Below are 22,208 nucleotides of genomic sequence, written 5' to 3' on the forward strand. Positions count from 1 at the left end.
TAGTGCACTTGCATGCCCACTCATTGTCCTGTAACTAAGGAGAGCGATGGCAGTATTAGATAGCAGTTTGAAATCAGTTATTCGGAATGTTTGGACTTGATGTCAGCTCTTCTTAACTGAATGGCAGCTCTTCAATTTTGAACTTGAAATAATGGTTTGATTTGGAAATGATACTATAGTATAAATAAAGATGCATATATATATATATATATATACACACATATATATATATATATATATATATATATATATATATATATGCTATTTTTAGAAAAAGAAATTTAAGTATTAATTGTTTATAGGCAAAAGCAGTAGTGTAGTGAATATTTAACATGAGGTAACAGCAGCCTTATTATTTTCGGAAAACAAGCTGAAATCATTTAGCTTTCACTTTGGCTATGCTAAAGGACTGGTTGAACATCAGGCAGTTCTAATTTAATAGCAAACTATTGTAACTATTGTAACTGTAATCATAATGGAATGGCAAACTGTCATATAGAATGTGACCTTCTGGGATAGATGATTGATAGGAATCCTTCCTTGGTCATGAATGAGATAAAGGTTGGATAAGGAGGCGAATGCTAATCAACAAGGTGGTACCAAAATCAAAAGGACTTATGATTGATGATGGCATACAGGGAAGGAGCAAGAGTTCGTAGGGCAGAAGACATTGCCCTGCTACATGACTCATCCCTTAGTGATTACTGGCTTTTGTGGAGGAGATATGTCTGATTATTCTAGGGACACTCATTCTTTGTTGCTCCAAGGTCGGGAATTGCATAGGGGCATTTCCTTAGGGACATGTGAACAGACAAAAGTAGTAGTAATATTTTTGGTCGGGAAAATGTACCAAAAATTTTCTTAAAAGATATTGGAATCTTTATTCAATGTTTGACATATTGATATACTGTTAAGAGCTTTCAAAATGCATCAAGGCACTGAAAAAGTGACAAAATTCATCTGGCCTCAAATAGCGGACCTCTATGAGAGTCCCAAAATAGGGTAAGGTTGTAAATGACTTAGGAAAAGGGAGAGTCATATTAAATAAATGTAAAGTTTGTAGCATACATAAAAATTTCCTGGCCTTTTAATTAATTTTACTTTTAATTAAAAATTGTTAAATGTAAGATAGATCACAGACTGAACTAAGACATGGCCTACCTAGTTTTAAAGGGATCAACTTTTCTTTTCTTTTCTTTTTTTTCTTTTTTTTTTTTTAAGAAGCTTGCTTTTTAAGTTCCTTGTTAATGCTTACACGTGTTTGATTCAGTTCTGAATTGTATTGCAAGAGATGATTTAGGGCAATTAGGAAATAAATCAGAAATGTGAAAACTGCTAAGGCTTAGTATAATGATCTTACATTGAACACGTAAAGGGGTGTCTGGATAAGAATACTATTAAAATAGACTTTATTTTAAAAAAAAAACAAAACAAAACAAAACAATTAAAAGGGGCTAAGGTATTGATTTTGATTAAATGATGGTCTTTTACCAAAGGGCCATTTCTCAAACAGAAAACAAGGTGCTCCCTTTGGCCTTTTTCCCATCAAACAGAATTCAATTATGAAATGAGCTTTTTAAAAAAGCATTTGTAAAATTGTGCAGTTAGGATCCTTATGAACAACAATTTTCTTTTTAAATTCCCAACAGTGGGTAAAGGGGAAAGAAATAGAATTTTAAAATAGTAACTTGTCTAAGAAAATGACTGTAAAAAAGAAGTGGCAGCTCTCTCCATAGTTTGCTTTATAAAATTGATTGACATATTGATTGCATTGTATTTTTCTCCAAGGAAAAGTATACCTTAAGAAGAGATGGCCAAATACATTTGTTTTTCAATCAACTTTGGAAAAATACATATAAATGTATATGAAGTGGAACCAAAACTGAAAATAATTTCTCCACCTCCCAAAAGAAGTCAGTACAGGAATCCACTTTCAGGTATAGTCCAAAAAGTTTTTTTTTTTTTTTAATTTACTAGGGAATTTTGAATAACCTAGTCTTCTCTTAAAGTAATTTCCACAACAGATACAAGGTATGAATTATTTTTATTAGTGAATAAGTGCTATACATCTCACCAAGATATTAATAGCATCTTGTAGAACAATCTCAATATTAGGTTTATCATTTAAGCTCCAAAGCACACCTCAAAACAGCTGTCTACTTTGTGGGTCTGGATACATTGTTGTATCCCCAAATCATAAAAATTCATCAGTGATACTGACCACTTTTGGCTTAATATACATAATCATATTCAGCATTGTATATATCATCTGTATTTCATTTTAGCTCATGAATAGCTTTGCAACAGTTATCTTTTATCCTATTTTAAAATAAAACAAACTAGCAAATACAAAAATGAGTTACATCATAAAATCAAATGAAAAAATTAATCATATAGTTTTAAAAAATGAACTGAGGTTCTCAGAATGGCCTGCCAATAGTGATGAATATTGGATATTGGATTTTAAAAAACCAGATCATTTTGACTGCTCAAAATATCTGATCATGGAATTTTCTTATTTATTCTTTTGTGGCAATGTTTTTACTGTTGAAAAATGTGCACTACATATCAAAAAACAAACAGTTTTTTGTACGGTCAAAATATCTGATCAGGTAATTTTCTAATTTCTTCTTGTGCGGCAATGTTTTTGCAGTTCAAAGGCTGCCATACAGATAAGTAAAAAAAAAAGAAAAAAAAAAGAAAATATAGTGTTTTGAATATTCAAAATATCTGATTAGGCAATTTTTTAAAATAACTTTTTATTGATAGAACCCATGCCAGGGTAATTTTTTTTAACAGCATTATCCCTTGCATTCACTTCTGTTCCGATTTTTCCCCTCCCTCCCTCCCCTGCCTCCCCTAGATGGCAAGCAGTGCTTTACATGTTGAATAGGTTATAGTATATTCTAGATACAATATATGTGTGCAGAACTGAACAGTTTTCTTGTTGCACAGAGAGAATTGAATTCAGAAGGTAGAAATAACCTGGGTAGAAAAAGAAAAATGCAAGCAGTTTATATTCATTTCCCAGTGTTTTTCTTTGGGTATAGCTGCTTCTGTCCATCTTTGATCTGAATGAACTCTCTTTATTGAAGAGATCCACTTCCCTCAGAATATATCCTCAAACATTATCGTTGTTGAGGTATATAATGATATCCTGGTTCTGCTCGTTTCACTTAGCATCAGTTCATGTGAGTCTCGTGATCAGGCAATTTTCTTATTTTTGTGTGGCAATGCTTTTTACTGTTGAAGGACTGCCATACATATATATTAAAAAAAAAAAAAAACAGAGCACATTGAAAGCTCAAAATATCTGATGAAGCAATTTTCTTAATTTATCTTCTGTGGGAATGTTTTTACTGTTGAAGCATGGCCATACAGGTTAAAAAACAAAACAAACAAACAAAAAAAAAAACAGAATTTTTTGAATGCTTAAAATATCTGATCAGGCAATTTTCTTATTTCTTCTTGTGTGGCAAAGTTTTTACTGTTAAAGGATTGCCATACTGATAAAAAAATAGTATTTCGAATTCTCAAAATATCTTATCAGTCAATTTTCTAATTTCTTCTCGTGTGGCAATGTTATTATTGTTGAAACACAGCCATAGAGAAAAAAAAAAAGAAAAACAACAAAGCATTTTGCATGTTCAAAATATCTGATCAAAATGAAATAAAAGAAAAGAAAAAAGAAAAAAATTGAAAAATAGGCAATAAAACTGTAATATTGGGGAGTTAGAATATGCATCATTCATACTTACTCATTTAAAAATGATACAGAAATAATTTAATGTATTGAATAAAAGTGTAAATAATTATAATAAACAGACCTATTCTGATTACTGAAGGAAAATATAAAAAACAAAACAAAACAAAACAAAACAGCATTTTGAATGCTCAAAATATCTGATTAGGCAATTGGATCTAAATGAGTGGAAGTTAGTGGGAGAGCAACTAGTTGAACAGTTCTCATCCAAATTCAATTTCTAAAAATATACTTTATACATTCAATTCAATATACCTGGCTATAAGAAATTATTTAAGTTTTAAAATGAAGAAAAACAAAGTGTAGGAAGGAGACATGCTAACTAAACTACTTGAAAAGCAGGAAGAATCAGATATAAATGAAGTTAAGTACAATTCTGAGTGTGATACTTCACAGCAGGAGAAATTAGATCATTCCTCATCTCATGAGAATGAGAATGACAAGACAGGGTGAGAGAAAACCCCCAAATCCCATGTCCAAAGGGCAACCGAGGCTTTCACTGAGCCTCTGAATGTAGATGACCCCAGAGAAATGAGAGGCAGGGCCCAGCTCCAAGGTATCAATCAAAAGACAAATGGGGCATGATAGCAGCTCAGGTTACACCCAGAGAGGCTTTAGAAGTGCAGAATTCTGGTGTGATCCACTGCCAGAAAAGCAATGAGATAGCCTCAAGGGATTACACTTGGGGAGAATACAGGCCTTTTAACACAAGAAACCAGTGCCCAGTGCACACAATTTCAATGTAATTGCCAGAGGATGAGGAGAAATCCCCAAAGTGGTAAATAGGGGGGAATTAGAAGGCTCTCCCCCTTATACCTAAATAGTAAGATACCAGTTACCCTTGTCAGTTCCAGTCTGGGATTCAAGTGCAAAAAAATCTGTCAGGCTTTGCTCAAGGATGTCACCTCAATCATACAAAAAGTAACAAAGTTGGGCCAGGCAAAGAGGTAAGTGAATTACACACAATGTTCAAAATATATTATCAGACAATTTTCTTTCTTCTTATGTGTCAAAGATTTGACTGTTGAAAGACTGCCATACAGACAAAAAAAAAAAAGAGCATTTTGAATGCTCAAAATATCTGATCAGGCAATTTTCAAGTGTGGCAATGTATTTACTGTTGAAGAATTGCCATACAGATTAAAAAAAAAATACTAGAATATATTGATTGATCAAAATATCTGTTTAGGCAATTTGATCCAAAGGAATGAAGTTAGTGGGAGAGCAACCTAGTGAATAATACAATATTTTTTACTGTTGAAAGACTACCATACAGATGAAAAAAACAAAACAAAACAAAACAAAAAGAAAAGAAAACAAAAACAGAACATTTTGAATGCTCAAAATATCTGATTAGGCAATATTCTAATTTCTTCTTTTTTGGGAATGTTTTTACTATTGAAGAGTGGCCATACAGATAAAAACACAGAACATTTTCAATGTTGAAAATATCTGATTAGGCAATATTCTTATTTCTTCTTTGGTGGCAATGGTTTTACTGTTGAAGGGCAGCCATACAGATAAAAAAACAGAGCATTTTGAATGCTCAAAATATCTGATCAGGCAATTTTCTCATTTCTTCAAGTGTGGCAATGTTTTTACTGTTGAAGGACTGCAATATAGATTTTTAAAAAAAATAATAGACTATATTGAATGCTTAAAATATATGATCAGGCAATTTTCTTATTTCTTCTTGTGTGGCCATATTTTTACTGTTCAAAGCCTGCCATACAGATAAAAAAAAAAAAACCACAATATTTTGAATGCTCAAAATATCTCATTAGGCAATTGGATCTAACTGAGTGGAAGTTAATGGGAGAGCAACTAGGTGAATACTACAGTTCCCTTCTAAACTCAATTTCTAAAAAGATACTTTATAGATACAATTTAATATACCTGGCTGTAAGTAATTATTTAAGTGTTAGGATGAAAAAAAAAAAAAAACAAAGGGCAGGAAGGAGAAGTGCCAACTAAAATAGTTGAAAAGCAGGAAGAATCAGATATGAATGGAGTTAAGTACAACTCTGAGTGTGCTATTTCACAGCAAGAGAAATTAGTAGATCATTCCTCATCTCATAAGAATGAGAATGACAAGACAGGGTGAGAGAAAACCCCAAATTCCATCTCCAAAGCGCAACTGAGGATTTCACTGGGCCTCTGAATGTAGATGGCCCCAGAGAAATGAGAGGCAGGGCCCAGCTCCAAAGTATCAATCAAAAGACAGATGGGGCATGATAGCAGCTCAGGTTACACCCAGAAAGACTTTAAAAGTTCAGAATTCTGGTGTGATCCACCACCAGAAAAACAATGAGATAGCCTCAAGGGATTACACTTGGGGAGAATACAGGCCTTTTAACACAACAGGCCAGTGCCCATTGCAAACAGTTCCAATGTAACTGCCAGGGGATGAGGAGAAATCCCAAAAGTGGTACATAGAAATGAATTAGAAGGCTCTTCCACTTACACGTATATAGTAACATACCAGTTACCCTTGTCAATTCCAGATTGGGCTCGAACTGTAAAAGAATCTGGCAGGCTTTGCTCAAGAAATGTCACCTCCATCCTACAAAAAGTAACAAAGTTGGGCAAGGCCAAGAGGTAGTGAATTACACATAAAGAGGCATAGCACCTGAAAATTAAGACATCAAAGAATAGCTTATTGAGCAGAATAATGCTTAGAGAAAGAATTTTGAACCAAAGACGGAGACCATTACAAAATAAAAATTTGTCAAGCTATCTCTGTCATCTTCAATTGGTAAATGTTCAAAATATCTGATCACACCATTTTTTTCTTCTTATGTATCAAGGATTTGACTGTTGAAAGAGTGCAATACAGGAAAAAACAAAAACAAAAACAACATCACTTTGAATGCTCAGAATATGTGATCAGGCATTTTTCTTATTTCTTCTTGTCTGGCAATGTTTTGTTGAAACACGGCCGTACAGATTGAAAAAAAAGTAACAGAGAATTTTGAATGCTCAAAATATTTGATCAGGAGATTTCCTTATGTCTTCTTTTTTGTGAATGTTTTTCCTGTTGAAGGACTGCTATACAGATAAGAAAACAAGCACTTCAAATGCTCAAAATATCTGATCCAACCATACTATCATTTCTTCTTTTGGGGCCATGTTTTTGCCGTTGAAGTATTGCCATACAGATGAAAAAAAAATAGAGTATTTCGAGTGCTCAAAGTATCTCATCAGGCAATTTTCTTAGTGTAATACCTTCCTAATCATAGTATAAAAGTTACAGAAATCAGTACTGCCATCACTTTAATGAGAATAAACTAAATGGAATGTAGACTACAAACATGAAAAAAAGGGAAGCTACTTGTAAATAGCCTTTTTGGTAATGTTGTGTCATTCCAAAACCTTGGAGATGCCTGAGCAATCGGGCTTGTTGAGACTAGCTGAAGAAATTCTATATGTGACAGCAACAGTAATAATGTCCTGAACTAAACTCAGTGAATTTAAGGAAAATTCTAGAGACATCTCTGTGAATGAATATGAACCCCATCCATTTAATAATAAAGTTCTCTTTATTCTTTATAGGGTTCTTTTTACTTTCATAAGCTTTTCTTTATTAGGAAACTCAGAAAGAGTCAAGGCCTACCAGGCAGGCTTTCAACTGTACAAAGACCTGGAAGGCCTTCCTGAAGAGTTTTTGCTTCCATCCAAAGAATGTTGTTGTGCCAGGCGAAGAGGTAAGTGAATTACTCATAAAGAGGCATACCGCCTGCAAAGTAAGACATCAAAGAATAGTTTATTGATCCTGATGGCTAGCAGAGGAATTTAGAACCAAAGACAGAGAGCATTACCAAAAAAAAAATTGTCAAACTATGTCATCTTCAATTGGTAAATGTTCAAAATAGCTGATCAGACAATTTTCTTACTTCTTATGCGTCAAGGATTTGACTGTTGAAAGATTGCAATACAGAAAATAAAAACAGCACTTTGAATGCTCAGAATATCTGATCAGGCAATTTTCTTATTTTTATTTGTGAATGTTTTTACTGTTGAAGGACTGCTATACAGAAAAGAAAAAGAGCATTTTGAATGCTGACAATATCTGTTTAAGCAATCAGACCCAAATGAGTGGAAGTTAGTGGGAGAGCAACCTTGTGAATACTATAATATTTTTTACTGTTGAAAGACTACCATACAGATGAAAAAACCAAACCAAACTAAAACAAAACAAACAAACAACAACAACAACAAAAACCAGAACATTTTGAATGCTCAAATTATCTGATTAGGCAATATTCTTATTTCTACTTTTTGGGCAATGTTTTACTGTTGAAGGGTGACAATACAGATTAAAAAAACAGAACATTTTCAATGCTGAAAATATCTGATGAGGCAATATTCTTATTTCTTCTTTGGTGGCAATGTTTTTACTGCTGAAGGGTGGCAAGACACATAAAAAAAACAGAGCATTTGGAATGCTCAAAATATCTGATCAGGCAATTTTCTCATTTCTTCAAGTGTGGCAATGTTTTTACTATTTAAGGATTATATATATATATATAATATATATATATATATATATATATATATATATATATATAATCTGTATGATTAAAAAAAATAGAGTATATTGAATGCTCAAAATATCTGATCAGGCAATTTACTTATTTCTTCTTGTGTGGCAATATTTTTGCTGTTCAAAGCCTGCCATAAAGATTAAAAAAAAAATACACAGCATTTTGATTGCTCAAAATATCTGATTAGGCAATTGGATCTAAATAGTTGGAAGTTAGTGGAAGAGCAACTAGTTGAACAGTTCTCATTCAAATTCAATTTCTAAAAATATACTTTATAGATTCAATTCAATATACCTGACTATAAGAAATTATTTAAGTTTTAAAATGAATAAAAACAAAGTGCAGGAAGGAGACATGCCAACTAAACTAGTTGAAAAGCAGGAAGAATCAGATATAAATGGAGTTAAGTACAACTCTGAGTGTGATATTTCACAGCAGGAGAAATTAGATCATTCTTCATCTCATGAGAATGAGAATGACAAGACAGGGTGAGAGAAAACCCCAAATCCCATCTCCAAAGGGCAACTGAGGCTTTCACTGGGCCTCTGAATGTAGATGGCCCTAGAGAAATGAGAGGCAGGGCCCAGCTCCAAGGTATCAATCAAAAGACAGATGGGGCATGATAACAGCTCAGGTTACACATGGAGAGGCTTTAAGAGTTCAGAATTCTGGTGTGATCCACCACCAGAAAAGCAATGAGATAGCCACAAGGGATTACACTTGGGGAGAATACAGGCCCTTTAACACAAGAGGCCAATGCCAATGTGCACTGACCCAATGTAATTGCCTGGAGATGAGGAGAAATCCCCAAAGTAGTAAATAGAAGGGAATTAGAAGCCTCTCCCCCTTACACCTATATAGTAACATACCAGTTACCCTTGTCAGTTCCAGACTGGGCTTCACCTGCAAAAGAATCTGGCAGGCTTTGCTCAAGAAACGTCACCTCCATCCTACAAAAAGTTGGGCCAGGACAAAGACGTAAGTGAATTACACACAATGTTAAAAATATCTGATCAGACAATTTTCTTACTTCTTATGTGTCAATGTTTTGACCGTTGAAAGACTGTCATACAGAAAAAAAAAAGAGCATTTTGAATGCTCAAAATATCTGATTAGGCAATTGGATCTAAATGAGTGGAAGTTAGAGGAAGAGTAACTAGTTGAACAGTTCTCATCCAAATTCAATTTCTAAAAATATACTTTATACATTCAATTCAATATACCTGGCTATAAGAAATTATTTAAGTTTTAAAATGAAGAAAAACAAAGGGCAGGAAGGAGACGTGCCAACTAAACTAGTTGAAAAGCAGGAAGAATTAGATATAAATGGATTTAAGTACAATTCTGAGTGTGATACTTCACAGCAGGAGAAATTACATCATTCCTCATCTCAGGAGAATGAGAATGACAAGACATGATGAGAGAAAACCCCAAACCCCATGTCCAAAGGGCAACCGAGACTTTCACTGGGCTCCTGAATGTAGATGGCCCCAGAAAAATTAGAAGCAGGGCCCAGCTCCAAGGTATCAATCAAAAGACAGATGGGGCATGATAGCAGCTCAGGTTACACCCAGAGAGGCTTTAGAAGTTCAGAATTCTGGTGTGATCCACTGCCAGAAAAGCAATGATATAGCCTCAAGGGATTACACTTGAGGAGAATACAGGCCATTTAACACAATAGGCCAGTGCCCAGTGCAAACAATTTCAATGTAATTGCCAGGGGATGAGGAGAAATCCCGAAAGTGGTAAATAGGAGGGAATTAGAAGGCTTCTCCCCCTTACACCTATATAGTAACATACCAGTTACCCTTGTCAGTTCCAGGCTGGGCTTCAACTGCAAAAGAATCTGGCAGGCTTTGCTCAGGAAATGTCACCTCCATCCTATAAAAAGTAACAAAGTTGGGCCAGGCAAAGATGTAAGTGAATTACACACAATGTTCAAAATATCTGATGAGACAATTTTCTTACTTCTTATGAGTCAAAGTTTTGACTGTTGAAAGACTGCCATACAGACAAAAAAAAAAGAGCATTTTGAATGATCAAAATATCTGATCAGGCAATTTTCAAGTGTGGCAATATTTTTACTGTTGAAGGATTGCCATACACATTAAAAAAAATACTAGGATATATTGAATGCTCAAAATATCTGTTTAGGCAATTGGATCCAAAGGAGTGAAGTTAGTGGGAGAGAAACCTAGTGAATAATACAATATTTTTTACTGTTGAAAGGCTACCATACAGATGAAAAAAACAAAGCAAAACAAAACAAAACAAAAACAGAAGATTTTGAATGCTTGAAATATCTGATTAGGCAATATTCTTATTTCTTCTTTTTTTGCAATGTTTTTACTATTGAAGGGTGGCAATACAGATAAAAACACGGAACATTTTCAATGCTGAAAATATCTGATTAGGCAATATTCTTATTTCTTCTTTGGTGACAATGGTTTTACTGTTGTAGGGGAGCCATACAGATAAAAAAACAGAGCATTTTGAATGCTCAAAATATCTAATCAGGCAATTTTCTCATTTCTTCAAGTGTGGCAATGTTTTTACTGTTGAAGAATTAACATACAGATTAAAAAAAAATAGGCTATATTGAATGCTCAAAATATCTGATCAGGCAATTTTCTTATTTCTTCTTGTGTGGCAATATTTTTCCTGTTCAAAGCCTGCCATACAGATTAAAAAAAAAACACACACAATATTTTGAATGCTCAAAATATCTCATTAGGCAACTGGATCTAAATGAGTGGAAGTTAGTGGGAGAGCAACTAGTTGAACAGTTCTCATCCAAAGTCAATTTCTAAAAATATACTTTACAGATACAATTTAATAAACCTGCCTATAAGAAATTATTTAAGTGTTAGAATGGAGAAAAACAAAGGGCAGGATGGAGAGGTGCCAGCTAAAATAATTGAAAAGCAGAAAGAATCAGATATGAATGGAGTTAAGTAAAATTCTGAGTGTGATATTACACAGCAGGAGAAATTAGATCATTCCTCATCTCATGAGAATGAGAATGACAAGACAGGGTGAGAGAAAACCCCAAATCCCATGTCCAAAGGGCAACCGAGGCTTTCACTGGGCCTCTGAATGTAGATGGTCCCAGAGAAATGAGAGACAGGGCCCAGCTCCAAGGTATCAATCAAAAGACAGATGGGGCATGATAGCAGCTCAGGTTACACCCAGAGAGGTTTTAAGAGTTAAGAATTCTGGTGGGATCCACCACCAGAAAAGCAATGAGATAGCCTCAAGGGATTACACTTGGGGAGAATACAGGCCTTTTAACACAACAGGACAATGCGCATTTCAAACAGTTCCAATGTAATTGCCACAGGATGAGGAGAAATCCCCAAAGTGGGATTAGAAGGGAATTAGAAAGCCCTCCCCCTTACACCTATATAGTAACCTACCAGTTACCCTTGTCAGTTCGAGGTTGGGCTTCAACTGCAAAAGAATCTGGCAGGCTTTGCTCAAGAAATGTCACCTCCATCGTACAAAAAGTAACAAAGTTGAGCCAGGCCAAGAGGTAGTGAATTACACATAAAGAGGCATAGCACCTGAAAATTAAGACATCAAAGAATAGTTTATTGAGCAGAATGATGCATAGAGGAAGAATTTAGTATCAAAGACAGAGAGCATTGCAAAATAAAAATTTCTCAAACTATCTCTGTCATCTTCAATTGGTAAATGTTCAAAATATCTGATCACACAAATTTCTTACTTCTTATGTGTCAAGGATTTGACTGTTGAAAGATTGCAATACAGAAAAAAAAGAAAACACAGTATTTTGAATGCTCAAAATATCTCATTAGGCAATTGGATCTAAATGAGTGGAAATTAGTCCGTGAGCAACTAGTTTAATATTACAGTTCTCATCCAAAGTCAATTTCTAAAAATATACTTTACAGATACAATTTAATAAACCTGTCTATAAGAAATTATTATTGAATAACAATTGAATAACATTGAAGTGTTAGAATGGAGAAAAACAAAGGGCAGGATGGAGAGGTGCCAGCTAAAATAATTGAAAAGCAGGAAGAATCAGATATTAATGGAGTTAAGTACAATTCTGAGTGTGATATTTCACAGCAGGAGAAATGAGATCATTCCTCATCTCAAGAGAATGAGAATGACAAGACAGGGTGAGAAAAAACCCCAAACCCCATGTCCAAAGGGCAACTGAGGCTTTCACAGGGCCTTTGAATGTATATGGCCCCAGAGAAATGAGAGGCAGGGCCCAGCTCCAAGGTATCAATCAAAAGACAGATGGGGCATGATAGTAGCTCTGGTTACACCCAGAGAGGCTTTAGAAGTGCAGAATTCTGGTGGGATCCACCACCAGAAAAGTAATGAGATAGCCTCAAGGGATTACAGTTGGGGAGAATACAGGCCTTTTAACACAACAGGCCAGTGCCCATTGCAAACAGTTCCAATGTAACTGCCAGGGGATGAGGAGAAATCCCAAAAGTGGTACATAGGAATTAGAAGGCTCTCCCGTTTACACCTATATAGCAACATACCAGTTACCTTTGTCAATTCCAGGTTGGGCTCCAATTGTAAAAGAATCTGGTAGGCTTTGCTCAAGACATGTCACCTCCATCCTACAAAAAGTAACAAAGTTGGGCAAGGCCAAGAGGTAGTGAATTACACATAAAGAGGCACAGCACCTGAAAATTAAGACATCAAAGAATAGTTTATTGAGCAGAAGGATGCTTAGAGGAAGAATTTAGAACCAAAGACGGAGAGCATTACAAAATAAAAATTTGTCGAGCTATCTCTGTCATCTTCAATTGGTAAATGTTCAAAATATCTGATCACACAATCTTCTTACTTCTTCTTATGTGTCAAGGATTTGACTGTTGAAAGAGTGCAATACAGGAAAAAACAAAAACAAAAACAACATCACTTTGAATGCTCAGAATATGTGATCAGTCATTTTTCTTATTTCTTTTTGTCTGGCAATGTTTTGTTGAAACATGGCCGTACAGATTGAAAAAAAGCAACAGAGCATTTGGAATGCTCAAAATATCTGATCAGGGGATATATTTATGTCTTCTTTTTTTGTGAATGCTTTTCCTGTTGAAGCACTGATATACAGATAAGAAAACCAGCATTTCAAATGCTCAAAATATCTGATCCAACCATATTATCATTTCTTCTTTTGGGGCCATGTTTTTGCTGTTGAAATATTGCCATACAGATGAAAAAAAAATATAGCATTTTGAGTGTTCAAAATATCTCATCAGGCAATTTTCTTAGTGTAATAACTTCCTAATCAAAGTATAAAAATTACGGAAATTGGTACTGCCATCACTTTAATGAGAATAAACTAAATGGAATGTAGACTACAAACATGAAAAAACAGGGAAGCTACTTGTAAATAGACTTTTTGGTAATGTTGTCATTCCAAAACCTTGGAGATGCCTGAACAATCGGGCTTGTTGAGACTAGCTGAAGAAATTCTATATGTGACAGCAACAGTAATAATGTCCTGAACTAAACTCAGTGAATTTAAGGAAAATTCTAGAGACATCTCTGTGAATGAATATGACCCCAACCCATTTAATAACAAAGTTCTCTTTATTCTTTATAGGGTTCTTTTTACTTTCATAAGCTTTTCTTTATTAGGAAACTTAGAAAGAGTCAAGGCCTACCAGGCAGGCTTTCAATTGTACAAAGACCTGGAAGGCCTTCCTGAAGAGTTTTTGCCTCCATCCAAAGAATGTTGTTGTGCCAGGCAAAGAGGTAAGTGAATTACTCATAAAGAGGCATACCACCTGCAAAGTAAGACATCAAAGAATAGTTTATTGATCAGACTGATGGCTAGCAGAAGAATTTAGAACCAAAGACAGAGAGCATTACCAAAAAAAAATTGTCAAACTATGTCATCTTCAATTGGTAAATGTTCAAAATAGCTGATCAAACAATTTTCTTACTTCTTATGGGTCAAGGATTTGACTGTTGAAAGATTGCAATACAGAAAATAAAAACAGCACTTTGAATGCTCAGAATATCTGATCAGGCAATATTCTTATTTTTATTTGTGAATGTTTTTACTGTTGAAGGACTGCTATACAGAAAAGAAAAAAAAGCATTTTGGATGCTTACAATACCTGTTAAACAATCGGATACAAATGAGTGGAAGTTAGTGGGAGAGCAATCCAGTGAATACTACAATATTTTTTACTGTTGAAAGACTACCATACAGATGAAAAAACCAAACCAAACCAAACCAAAACAAAAACCAGAACATTTTGAATGCTCAAAATATCTGATGAGGCAATATTCTTATTTCCTCTTTGGTGGCAATGGTTTTACTGTTGAAGGGCAGCCAAACAGATAAAAAAAAAAAACCAGAGCATTTGGAATGCTCAAAATATCTGATCAGGCAATTTTCTCATTTCTTCAAATGTGGCAGTTTTTACTATTGAAGGATTGCCATACAGATTAAAAAAATATATAGTATATTGAATGCTCAAAATATCTGATCAGGCAATTTATTTATTTCTTCTTGTGTGGCAATATTTTTACTGTTCAAAGCCTGCCATACAGATTCAAAAAAAACCCCCAGCATTTTGAATGCTCAAAATATCTGATTAGGCAATTGGATCTAAATGAGTGGAAGTTAGTGGAAGAGCAACTAGTTGAACAGTTCTCTTTGAAACTCAATTTCTAAAAATATACTTTATAGATTCAATTCAATATACCTGGCTATAAGAAATTATTTAAGTTTTAAAATGAAGAAAAACAAAGGGCAGGAAGGAGACATGCCAACTAAAATAGTTGAAAAGCAGGAAGAATCAGATATGAATGGAGTTAAATACAATTCTGAGTGTGATATTTAACAGCAGGAGAAATTAGATCATTCCTCATCTCATGAGAATTAGAATGACAAGACAGGGTGAGAGAAAACCCCAAATCCCATGTCCAAAGGGCAACCGAGGCTTTCACTGGGCCTCTGAATGTAGATGGCCCCAGAGAAATGAGAGGCAGGGCCCAGCTCCAAGGTATCAATCAAAAGACGGATGGGGCATGATAGCAGCTCAGGTTACACCCAGAGAGGCTTTAGAAGTTCAGAATTCTGGTGTGATCCACCACCAGAAAAGCAATGAGATAGCCACAAGGGGTTACACTTGGGGAGAATACAGGCCTTTTAACACAACAGGCCAGTGCCCATTGCAAACAGTTCCAATGTAACTGACAGGGGATGAGGAGAAATCCCAAAAGTGGTACATAGAAATGAATTAGAAGGCTCTTCCGCTTACACGTATATAGTAACATACCAGTTACCCTTGTCAATTCCAGATTGGGCTCGAACTGTAAAAGAATCTGGCAGGCTTTGCTCAAGAAATGTCACCTCCATCCTACAAAAAGTAACCAAGTTGGGCAAGGCCAAGAGGTAGTGAATTACACATAAAGAGGCATAGCACCTGAAAATTAAGACATCAAAGAATAGTTTATTGAGCAGAATAATGCTTAGAGGAAGAATTTGGAACCAAAGACGGAGACCATTACAAAATAAAAATTTGTCGAGCTATCTCTGTCATCTTCAATTGGTAAATGTTCAAAATATCTGATCACACAAATTTCTTCTTATGTGTCAAGGATTTGACTGTTGAAAGATTGCAATACAGAAAAAAAAGAAAACACAGCATTGTCAATGCTCAAAATATCTCATTAGGCAATTGGATCTAAATGAGTGGAAATTAGTCCAAGAGCAACTAGTTTAATATTACAGTTCTCATCCAAAGTCAATTTCTAAAAATATACTTTACAGATAGAATTTAATAAACCTGCCTATAAGAAATTATTTAAGTGTTAGAATGGAGAAAAACAAAGGGCAGGATGGAGAGGTGCCAGCTAAAATAATTGAAAAGCAGGAAGAATCAGATATGAATGGAGTTAAGTACAATTCTGAGTGTGATATTTCACACAGAAGAAATGAGATCATTCCTCATCTCATGAGAATGAGAATGACAAGACAGGGTGAGAAAAAACCCCAAATCCCATGTCCAAAGAGCAACCGAGGCTTTCACTGGGCCTCTGAATGTAGATGGCCCCAGAGAAATGAGAGGCAGGGCCCAGCTCCAAGGTATCAATCAAAAGACAGATGGGGCATGATAGTAGCTCTGGTTACACCCAGAGAGGCTTTAGAAGTGCAGAATTCTGGTGTGATCCACCACCAGAAAAGCAATGAGATAGCCTCAAGGGATTACACTTGGGGAGAATACAGGCCTTTTAACACAAGAGGCCAGTGCCCAGTGCAAACAGTCCCAATGTAATTGCTTGGAGATGAGGAGAAATCCCCAAAGTGGTAAATAAAAGGGAATTAAAAGGCTCTTCCCCTTACACTTATATATTTACATACCAGTTACCCTTGTCAGTTCCAGGCTGGGCTTCAACTCTCAAAGAATCAACTTCTGGACAAGATGGCATAGAGGAGGCAAACAGCTGTGTAAGCTCTGCGTTTTTCTCTCAGAATCCATTTAATTAAGGCAAGCGGCTGCCTCCTTCACTTCTTTTCCTAAAAGACCAAGGACTTTGACTGATCCTGTCTCTGACTGATCTTGAGGCCCTCCAGAGAGCTAGCCAGGACATTATGATAAACCTATATATATATATATACACATATATATATATATATATATGTATCTGTACACAAGCATGTATATATACATACATATCGATGTGTATATGTGTGTATGTCATATATAACATTATAGAAAAGGGAAAAATGCAAAAAGAAATGTTCAAAATGAAAGAAAAATAATAACATCTTTCAGGTTTCAGAGAATGTGACTGGCCTGATGAAAATGAGGTAAGCTCAGCAAAGTGACCCTCAAAGGAGAGAAACAATGATTGCAGCAAGGATATTGTTTACGGAATTACAAATGGAAACGAGTATTTAAAGTTAGTTAAAAAAAAATAAAACAGAAAAATCTGTCTTCTATGTCATACCCTATTTCATAGAAAATTACAGTGAATAAATTAACACTAAGTGAGTAGAATCAAGAGAACATTGTACACAGCAACAAAAAACTTATATGGTGATCAACTGATGAATTTGGTTCTTTTCAACAATGAAGGGATTCAGATCAATTCCAACAGACTTGTGCTGGATAGAGCCATCTACATCCAAAAGAGGAATTTAGGGGTTGAATGTGGATAAAAACATAACATTTTCACTTTCTTTTGTTGTTGCTACTTGCTTAAATTTTCTTTCTCAGTTTTTCCTCTTTGATCAGATTTTTCTTGTGCAGCATGATATATGTGGGAAATATGTATAGAAGAATGGCACATGTTTAATTTATATGGGATTTCTTATTGTCTAGGGCAAGAGGAAGGTGGGGAAAAGGAAGGAAGGAAGGAGAAAAATTTCAAGGGTTTTCAAGGATTGAAGTTGAAGTATCTTTACATGTATTTTGAAAAATAAAAAGCTATTATAAAAATAAAGAAATGGAACAAAAAATTTACACAGGGCAAATTTTTTTAAATCTAGATAAATGTCCATAAAAGGGGACTGCTTCAAAAAAAAAAAAAAAAAAAGGAAGATGCTGAGAAATTTCAGTATAATTAAGAGTCAAAAAGTAATATTGAAGTGATTATTTCATGATGAAAATGAGGTAAGCTCAGCAAAGTGACCTTTTTCAGTCAGATCCAACTCTTTCTGACTCCATTTAGAGTTTTCTTGGCAAAAGGGACTGGAGTGGTTTTGTCATGTCTTTCTCCCACTCATTGGACAGATAAGGAAACTGAGGCAAACAGGCTTAAATAAATTGCCTAAAGTCACACATCAGGAAATGTCCAAGGTCAGAAAATAAGGACATCTGACTCCAGGTCTAATGCTCTATCCATTGAACTACCTAAGCTGCCCATAGAGGCAAAAAGATACACACATTGAACTTTGGAAGATCAAAACTCACTCTACCATCAAAATTTCTTAAGTACAGGTCATGATCCCATATGAAGTTCTGCAATAGAATGAGGGGGTCACAAAATTATGATTTGTTATCTGTTTCAATTGTAGAAAACTTTATAGGAAGATCAAAACTCACTCTACCATCAAAATTTCTTAAGTACAGGTCATGATCCCATATGAAGTTCTGCAATAGAATGAGGGGGTCACAAAATTATGATTTGTTATCTGTTTCAATTGTAGAAAACTTTATATTATATAAACCAGGATGAGGGAAAATGTTCTGATGAAAAGGGGGCTGTGCGAGGGGAAAACATTTAAGAAGTCCTTCTCCACATTTCTCCCTTGGTGAAAGTGAAAATTGGAACAAGTCCTCTTATCATGACTACTTTCAACCCATTTATACATTCATGCCCTCCCTGGAACTGACTGATTGACTTCTCTAGGCCTTGATTGTAGCAAAGAAAGATGAGAGACTCTGATTCTATAAGAATTGTCAGGGAGATTTTCAATCAGATAATTATGAAATCTCAGATATCGTAGTATGCAGTTGACACAATATTCCACTCTTTGTCCCAATTACTCCACAACTCTTGCAACTCTTGTACCACTTTCCTTTTGTCTTATCCCAAATAAAGACAGAATTGGCTTAGAAAATTATCCCTGAGTACAGTGATGGAGCAGAGAATGTATGATATCTGATGTGGAAAGCGTTGTTTCATTATTTGTAATGCCCCCCTCTCCCTTTTCATACTATTTATCTTCTACAGAGAGTGATCTAGTTCTATATATAATATTCCTATGGGACCTAACTGATACATGGGATATGGAAGCAGGCTTGAAGCTTTGCTGTCAATTTGCAGTCCCTTGAGATCATCTGAAGGCTAAGTTTCAGACCCTGTCAGACAAGAACTGGAAGTCCTACCACTTACTCTTTCTCCTGACATTTGTAGTTCCTGGGGCTGGGCATTGTTTTCCAAATGCAATCTTTAGAGGCCCAGGGAAATCCAACTTCATTTAAAAGTTAAAAGAATAAAAAGAGTCTCTGGGACCTCAGAAGGAAATGCAAATCTTATTTCACCTGCCAAAATGGCTTCCCAATTCAGTGCCCAAACCAATCCATCAAATCTCACAAAACACTGTGCTAAGGAGGGACAAGATGGAAAGAAAGAACAAAAGAATATATAGGGAGAAAATAGGTTGGGTGTGTGGATTACAAAATAGAATCCTATTATATGTTGTTTGCAAGAAACACATTTGAAATATAAATATAAACAAAGTAAAGTAAAAGCCTGGAGCAGAATTTATTATGTGGCAGCTGAAGAAAAGCAATTCTGACCTCAGATAAAGCAAAAGTAAAAAAAAAAAAATCTCATTAAAAAAGATAAGGAAAACCTATCTTGATGAAAACTACCATAAACAATGAAGTAATATCAGTACTATATGCACTAAATGGTGGAGCATACAAATTCCTAGAGAAGATAGTAAGCCAGTTAGAGGAAGAAATAAGACAGCAAAACTGTATTAGTGAGAGACCTCAACCTTCCCTTCTAAGAGTCAACAAGTCTAACCATAAAATAAAAAGAAAGGAACTAGGGAAGTTAATAGATTCATGGAAAACAGAGATACGACAGACCTCTGAAGAAAATTGAATAGAGACACAAAAGAATACATTGTGTTCTCAACAGAACATGGCATCTATACAAAAATTGACGATTAGGGCATAAAATTCTCACAATCAAAAGCAGACAGGCAGAAATAGTAAAGGTTTTATTTTCAGATCATGATGCAACAACAATTATATTTAACAAAAAGGCAGGGAAAGGTAGGCTAAAATCAAATTAGAAATTAAATAATCTACTTCTAGAGAATGAGTGGATGAAACAAAAATCCACAGAAACAATACGTAAGTTCATCCAAAAGAATGACAATAATGTGACAAATTTAAAACCTATGAGATGCAGCCAAAGCAGTTCTTAGAAACAATTTCTTATCTCTAAATAGTTGCATGAATAAACTAAAGATGTGATCAGTAAACTGGGCATGCAACTGAAAAGCTAGGAAAAAAAAGAAATTTAAAAACCCCAATAAAATGCCAAGGGAGAACTTTTAAACTCAACTAATAGATTAATAAAATTAAAGCCAAGAAGACTATTGAATTGTATAAGAACAAAGATTTGGTTTTATGGGTACAAGCTTCAAAATGGATAACATTTTAGTTAATTTAATAAAAAAAAAGGAAACAAAAAAACTAAATAAGATAAAAAATGAATAGTATGAACTTATTTGTAATGAAAAAGAAATTAAAATAAAAATTAGGAGCTATGTTGCCATGCTATATGGCAATACATCTGACAATCTTAACTGAAATGCAAGAATACTTACAAATTATTCATATATATATATATATATATATATATATATATATATATATATATATATATATATATAATATAGACAAAAATATAAATTACCAAGATTAACTGAGGAGTAAATAAATTACTAAATAGTCCCATTTTTGAAAAAGAAATTAAACATGTCACCAAATGAATTCTGCACGAAAAAATCTTCAGGGCCAAATGAATTTACAAGTGAATTCTACCAAATATTCAAAGAACAATATAGTTGTAATATTACGTATTCTATTTGGAAAAAGAGGGAAAGAAGAAGTCCCACCAAAAACCTAGTACTGATACCTAAGCCATTGTTGCTTCTAAAAATTCACTTATGTGATGAATCTTTCCTTCTTTTCTTTCTAGCAATTTCCATGAAATATGAACACATTGTAAAGTTGACAGACTGCAGAATTCATCCATTTACTCCTTGCTTCCTCTGTCCCCAAACCTCATTCCCCTCATTTTCTAGATTAGCCTTCTCTATATCTACCTTGTTTAACATAACTGGCACTCAACTCATGAGCATGGGAAGGAGCCTATCACCACACAAAATCCTAAGCTTATCTGATGAGCAATGGAATAAGAAATGGCCCCAAAAGTCAGATTAACATAGCTACTTGGGCAAAAATAGTTGATATGGGTCACTGATGAAGAATGGTAATTAAGATCAAATTGCTTTACTAACACTACTATCAACATCAACAATGTTCCTACATGCCAATCCACTTGTAATCACTCCAAAAAGCACATTAATCAGTCACCTGTCATTTCTTTCTTCCTGCTTCCCAGGAAGTCCGCTTATGTTTCCTGTGACAAAAATTTTTGATGAATTGTCTTTATAGAGCTTCTGGGACTATGCTATAAGCTGGCAAGCTATGCTTTTTCTGAAGAATTTGTTATGGAGTAGATATTTTTTTCAAAATAAACCTCTGAATTTTAAAGGACAAGTTAATAGGTAAGTCTGGTTCATACACCAAACACTACAAAGTATGGCATAAAATCTGTGGTTTTTCTTCTTGACTTGTATGCATGTATTATATTTGCTACATGTTTATGCCACTGACATTTTTATTCAACACATCCAAAAAAAGTATTTCTACTGGGCTTAGCAATTATAAGGTATTAGGTCAGATTATGAGAGAGAGAATGAATGATTGATAACGCAGACATTGGAAGATTTGATTTGGAGCTGTGGCCAATAAAATTTGCCACTCTGGGATGGTTTCACAGCATACATTAATTTGTGGATTGGTATAAAAGATGTATATCTTGTCAGGTCTTATCCCAGATAATTGTACTACTAGCTTAATGGCATTTAATAAAATTCTAGCCACAAGCACGGGGTAAGGATAAGGAGTAAGGCTTTGTTCCGGTTGTGCTGGAAGGTTCACCCACTCTATCACATGGTCTCCTTAATGAAGGACTACTGTGGGTGCCTCTTTTGTGGCAAAAACTGATATTTCCAAGGGTTTTTGAGTAACTTTTTCAACAACATTGGATAAAGCCAGTTCACTCTCAAAACCTCTTGAGATTCTTTTGAATGCTGGCACAGGAGTTTAAAGCAGTTTCTCCCCTTAAAATGT

General features: G+C 34.7%; 1 protein-coding gene across 2 annotated transcripts in view; it reads left to right on the forward strand.

Moving 5' to 3' along the window:
• The window catches only part of LOC127554392 (uncharacterized), an 804,883-nt gene that overhangs the window by 674,289 nt on the left and 108,386 nt on the right, over positions 1 to 22,208 (forward strand). The window lies entirely within an intron of this gene.

This window comes from Antechinus flavipes, chromosome 3 (assembly GCF_016432865.1).
Source record: "Antechinus flavipes isolate AdamAnt ecotype Samford, QLD, Australia chromosome 3, AdamAnt_v2, whole genome shotgun sequence".
NCBI lineage: Eukaryota > Metazoa > Chordata > Mammalia > Dasyuromorphia > Dasyuridae > Antechinus > Antechinus flavipes.